The sequence below is a fragment of the Cannabis sativa genome, chromosome 9, assembly GCF_029168945.1.
Source record: "Cannabis sativa cultivar Pink pepper isolate KNU-18-1 chromosome 9, ASM2916894v1, whole genome shotgun sequence".
Classification (NCBI taxonomy): Eukaryota; Viridiplantae; Streptophyta; class Magnoliopsida; order Rosales; family Cannabaceae; genus Cannabis; species Cannabis sativa.
The window spans coordinates 35,699,834-35,706,200 of NC_083609.1; positions in this window are offsets into that span (position 1 = coordinate 35,699,834).

The following is a 6,367-nucleotide window of genomic DNA, read 5'->3' on the forward strand; positions in this document are numbered from 1 at the left end:
TTATTATTATTATTATTATTTTGTAATCCAAAACTAGTAGTATTTTGTATTGTAGTCCATTTTGAGACTATAAATAGGAGCTCATTTCTATTATTTAGGGTGTAGTTGGGAGTGTAATTTTTAGTGTAGAAAAACTATAGCAAAATTCTCTCAACTTTTCTTCTCATCTTCTCTCTTTAGAAATTTTATGAGAATGATTAGCATAATGGTCTAATCTTCCTTGGAAGGTTAGGGGTGATTCCATATGCAAAGTGAGGTAATTTTGTATCTTTGATTCACATGTAATATTTATTTGAGTAATGCAAGTTTTTATTTCACTTTTATTTTCTTGTTCTTCATCCATCTATACTACTATATATGCTATTATATACTAAATATATATATAGACTTAGTCATGCTCTTTCAATATATTTTTATTTAGTGATTGTAGTAATAGTAGTATTTATCTTGTTCTATCTTTTATGTTCATTTTTATTTACTTTTATTAATCATATAGGTTTAGTCATGCTCTTCCTATGTGATTAAAAATTAAGAAAAGTAATATTAATGTTCATTTCCTTCACTATCACCTCCATCTCCATCTCTATCTCTTTGTCATTATTTTTACTAAAGATATATAGGATTAGTCATGCTCTTTCTATGTGTTACTATTTAGTAAAAATAATATTGATGTTTAGTTTTATATTTAATCTTTTATTGCATTATTGCTTGATGTATAATGTCATTTCTAGGTTCTACATAAGATTAAATTATTTCTTTTATTTTTAAGAACTTGTACACTCAAAATATAATGAACTTTAATGTTACATCATTTGTGTCAACTTAGTGAATCAAAGGTACAAAATAGCTAAACAAGCATATGGATGATTCTTGAAAACTTTCTCTCTTTGACTATTGATTACACTTTTATTTGCTTTCTTTTAATATCTATTACCAAAACAAAAAATCTTCAAACTCTTTTGGTTACTTATTTGTTACTTTTTATTAACCTTTTGTGTTGATTTTTCTACTAACGCTTCTGTCCATAATCACCTCCCTGTGGAATCGACCGCCCGATCTATACTACAACTACCGCTAGTGGAAGTCACATTTTGGGCGTTAAACACTGTCGAGTTAAATTTTTTTAGGCAAAGGCACCTTTGAATTCTTCTTCACTAGACGACGACCACCATTAGCCATAGGGGGAGCGAAATCGGAGTTATCGTCGTCGATGACTAAGCATTTCCCTTTAGCCTTGTTAACAACTGATTTATGACCAATTTTTTTAAGTTTTTTTGGGCAATGGAGATGGAGAAGATGAAGATGATATATAAAAGAATTGATAAAAGAGGCAATTGGAAGAACCAAATGGCAAAGGTTATGGGTGGGAGGTGGTTTTTGTGGGTTTTAAACGTAGGTTTCAAAAGTATAATGACTGGAAGATGGTTTTGAAATGAAAAATTGAGAAAGAAAAGGAAAAAAATACTGAATGGTAAATTTGAAATGAAAAATGAAAGAAAAAAAGATAAAAAAAGTTAATAGGTTGTATACACAGTAAGTGATAGTGATTATGTGTGTAACTGATAATTGTAAGAGGTACTTTTAAAAGCACATAAAATGTATAAATATTCTTCACACATTATGGAGGTATTTTTGTAAATAAATTGTCAATTTCATTTTTTTATGTAATAATTCCAATAAAAAAAAAAAGAAAAAATATAGAGATTTCTACCTTTATTGGTTAGAAAAAACACAAAAATAACCTAAAATAAAAAATTTGAATCGTATTGGTTAGAGAATTTGAATACAAGAAGATTCGATAAACTTTGAAGCTTACCCAGACATGAATTAAAGAGCAAATACAAAGTACTAAAATTAATAATGATTTTCTTCCTAATTAAGTTTTTTAAAAAGTTTTCTTCATGGTTATAAATGATTTTTTGTTTTTGGAAATGAGATAAATAATTAATCATATAAAAAATTAGTTAATCTTAATAAACAAATGAAATTAGATTATAACTGAAATAATACTAATACATACAAATATAATCAACTATTTTTTTTATCTAGAAACAGTTGTATATATGTTACTTTTGAGGATTAAAATGGTTGTTTGTTTGTAAATGAACAACTACTGTTGAATTAAATCTCATTTACAGTTGACTATTAGAAAAAAGTTGTTTAACTGTTGTTTTGATAGATAAAAATAGTTGTTTAGAACTATAAACACAATCTAAAAAAACATAAGTAGTTTTTTTTTTTTTAAAGAGCAAATACAGTTGAATTATTTATTATTTAATGTTTATTGAAAAACACAGTTGTTTATAATTTTTTTTATTAGATTAAAATAGTTATCTACAACAATTCATACTAAAAATTGATAACGAATACACAAATTTCAAGACATGGAACCTTTGCAAATTTTAGTATAGAGCAATGGTCATTGGGATGACAACAAACACTATGTTAATTACGAATCTAGTGGAGAATTACTATCAAGATATTGTATTTTTGATCAACTAGTGAAAATAATGATGGATGAACTACAATGCAATCCTGATACAACACAAGTCCAACTAAAATGCCAACTAAAAGAAGGATGCCAACCACTAAAAATTAAGGATGACAAAAGTCTACTGTTCTCTTAAAGCTATTAAGCATATAAATTGGTTTCACACAGTACCCATTATGTGTGAACATAATCAGCAACACAAAGCCACAAACTTTATAGCAGTTAACCAATCAATGATTTGCAACAATAAGATGATGACAACATATGACAATCACTCAGCACAAGAAAATGTACAACATCCTTGTAACAATCCAACAACAACAACAAACAAACAACTATGTACAACAACAATTAGATCAGTTCAAGATGATGTTATTTTGGTCGACACTATGACTTTAACATCAGAGTCAACAATGCAACAACCAAAAAAACAACAACAAAAAAACTTCTACAGAAGATGAATATTATGACTTCACTGACTACGCAATGATTGTTGCTCCATAAACAGTAGAGCAACTTGAAAACAACAAGAAGGAAGAAGAAGTCAAAAATATAGAAATGATTATCATCACTAATAAATGACACAAAACAATAGAAAATGGACAAATTAACAAGGACAAAAATACATTGATAAGTGCACTATGCTACTTTGTAATCAAGAAAATATTTCAATACAAGGTAGTGAAATCTTGCTGTAAAGAAACAATGTTGTTTGTTTGGACTCAAATGGCAAATGGAGTTTAAAATCTTCAAAAAATGAAAAGGCAAAAACATTCATAATAAGGAGTGATCAAGAAGAACACACATGTAAAGTTCAAATAAGATTTGAAGATCAACGACAAGCAACAACAAAGTTGATAGCAGATTTCGTAAAATTAAAGTTCTTGAACTTGAAAAAAAATGCAGTCCTGCAGATATAAAGACAGAAATGAAAGATAAATATAGAAAAAATATGAATTACATGAAGGCATGGCGTAGTAGGGAACAAGCACAAAGTCGGCTACATGGAAATACTAAAGATTCATACAATCTCTTCCTAAGATACTTGTAAATGCTACAAAAAAAATAAACCCAGGTACAATAATATTAATTTTTTTGAAATATATTTAATTAAACTGGAAAAATTGTTTTTATGTTGCTCAATAGTTGAATAATAGGTTCTAAATATTACTGTTAGTGATACATAACTGCTTAAAATACAAGAATAATAATTGAAATAGAGAAGCAAGAAAATCTTAGTTTCCAATATGAATTTGTTGCATTGAATGCTGCTCTGAAAGGTTGGCCAAACTGCAAGTCAATCATGATTGTTGACAGCACATTCTTAAAGGTCTCGCATGGAGGCATGTTGCTCACTGCTAACACACAAGATGCAGAATCAAAAATATTACCCCTTGCATACTGTATTGTTGATTCTTAGAATGAAAAAGCATGAGAGTGGTTCTTCATAAAAATCAAAGAAGCATTCGTGGTTCAAGAAGATCAATGCCTAATCTCTGACCGACATGAAAGCATCATCAAAGCAACAAGAAAAGTGTTCTTCAAAATAACACATGACTACTCCATCTTCAACCTCTTTTCAAACTTGAAAACAAAATAAAAAAAATGCAAACCATTTCACAGGTCCATTATTTGTAGCAGCAAAATCTTACACAGAAATAAAGTTTGAATTTCATATGAGGGAGCTAGACAACTTGAATAAGTGCATAACACCGTATCTAGAAAAAATTAGCCACAAGAAATATTCAAGATATCATTCAAAAACGACAGGTAAAATAATAAAATTTAATAATAAAAAAATATACAATACAATGACTGCTATTAAAAAAGTTTTTTTTTTGTGTTACTTTTGAGTTGCATATGAGTTGTATAAAATTAGTTTTACTGATAAAAAACTATTTAAACTACATGTAGTCAACTATGCCTTCTAATATAACTGAAGCAGTTAACTCAGCAAATGTAGTAGCCATGAAAACACCAGTCACAACATAGTGGAGTGCTTGCGCGCACAAATGCAAGAATAAACATACAATAATAGATTAGAAGTACAAAAGTCACTACTATAAAAAGTACTATATGCGTCGGTCAACGCGTCTCACCAAAATGGTTGACTGAGACAAAAAATAAGCAGAGATTTTGTGCTTTATAGTATAACTGAAGCTAAAAAATACCAATTAGTGTCGGCTCATTCCCCGATGCAAAAAGTAGAACCGAGGAAAAATGTGAAAATTTTCAAAATTATCTTTTATATTTTGCATCGGTGGAAAGGTGAAGCTAATTATTTTTGCTTCGGTTGAAAAGTGAGATTAATGTGAAAAATGTGAAAATTGAAAAATGGTTTTGGCTTTTAGAGAGAATGGTCTTAAACTGGTTCTCTCTTCCTAGAGCTGGGTCTTTCACCAATCTCTAGCCTGTGTGTGTTTTTATTCTTTGCGTCTCTCCTCTGGTGTCTACTGGTTTGTTTTCTCTCTCGAAGTGTATTGTGCCTTTGTTCCCTCCTCTTGTGTGTTTTGTGTTTATTCTGTGTCCGTGGTGTTGTGTGGTCTCGTGGTGATTCTCTGAGTGTCTTTTCTGTGAGTGTGGGGTCTTTGTTTAGTGTTTGTTGTTTTTTTATTGTGTTTTGTCGGTTGTTGTCTCTCATTTATGGAGATAGTTAATGCTCCTGGTGCCCCTACAAGTGGCAAAGCTGTCTCCTGCGTAGAAGCAACTATTTCTCTTAACCCGAGTGCTTCATCTCTCAAGGCACTCTCGAATTTGTGTTTGTATGGAAGAGTGGTGGCTCCTATGGCGGTTGATGCGGATGATATCAAGCAATTTGTTACAAAAAACTGGCTTAAGAAAGTGGCTGTATTTGGTCTAGACGTTGGTTCGTCAAAACCCAACTGCTTTAAACTGGGTTTCGACAACGAGGAGGATAGGCAATGGGCGCTGGAACAAGGTCCATGGTCCTTTAAAGGATATACGTTTGCCCTTAGTGCATGGAAGCCGAGTAAGGAAGGCATTACAACTGTGGATAATATTGACTTATGGGTGCAGATTCACAACTTACCCCATGAATATTTTTCGGTGGATAATGGCACTCTCCTTGGTGGATTAATTGGTAAGGTTATTAAAGTGGAACTTGAGGAGGACAAACCGAGTTCGTGGGAACTCTTTCTCAGAGTTCTTGTGGAGATTAATTTAGAGCGTCCTTTAACTTCGGGCTGTTTCTTTGATATTGCCCTCGGAGTCAAACGCTGGTTGCAGTTCAAGTACGAGAAAGTTGGAATCTTTTGCTACTTCTGTGGGTGTTTGGGACATCAAAGGAGGGGATGTTCCTTGTCTTCTCCGTCCATGGTGGCCAATCTTGATGGAACTCCCTCTCCTCTGTTCGGACCGTGGCTGTCCACGGCCTCTAGGTTCCATGATGTCTTCTCTAGTGATTCGAACAAGAAGAGTCTGGCTCCTGCGACTGTGCCGGTCGAAGGTGTTGGCTATGGTGAAGGAGCGTTGATTGTGTCTCGGGTAGCCAGTGCCGGAGTTCCTGAGGAAAATGTTGTGGAACGTGGACCGAGGCAAAAGTTGAAAGTGATGGATCGTGGCTTTTCTGGGCACGGCAAAGGAGGGCAGAAAAAATGGCTTCCCAAGAAGAAGCCTGCTGTGTTTGGTCGAGGTTTTGCTGAAATGGGAAAGAAGCTAAATGATAATTTGAAAATAGGGGTAAAGTCACCTGCCCATTTGCCTAAAATAATGTCGTTGACTGTGGGATATAAAGGGGAAGACCTTTTGGTTGTAAATGATGATAAAATTTTGGAAAACCCAACTGGGCTTGAGAAAGGAAAGAAACCAACGGACACTTTGTCCATTGGGAGGAGTGATGGGCCTAGTGGGCCTAAA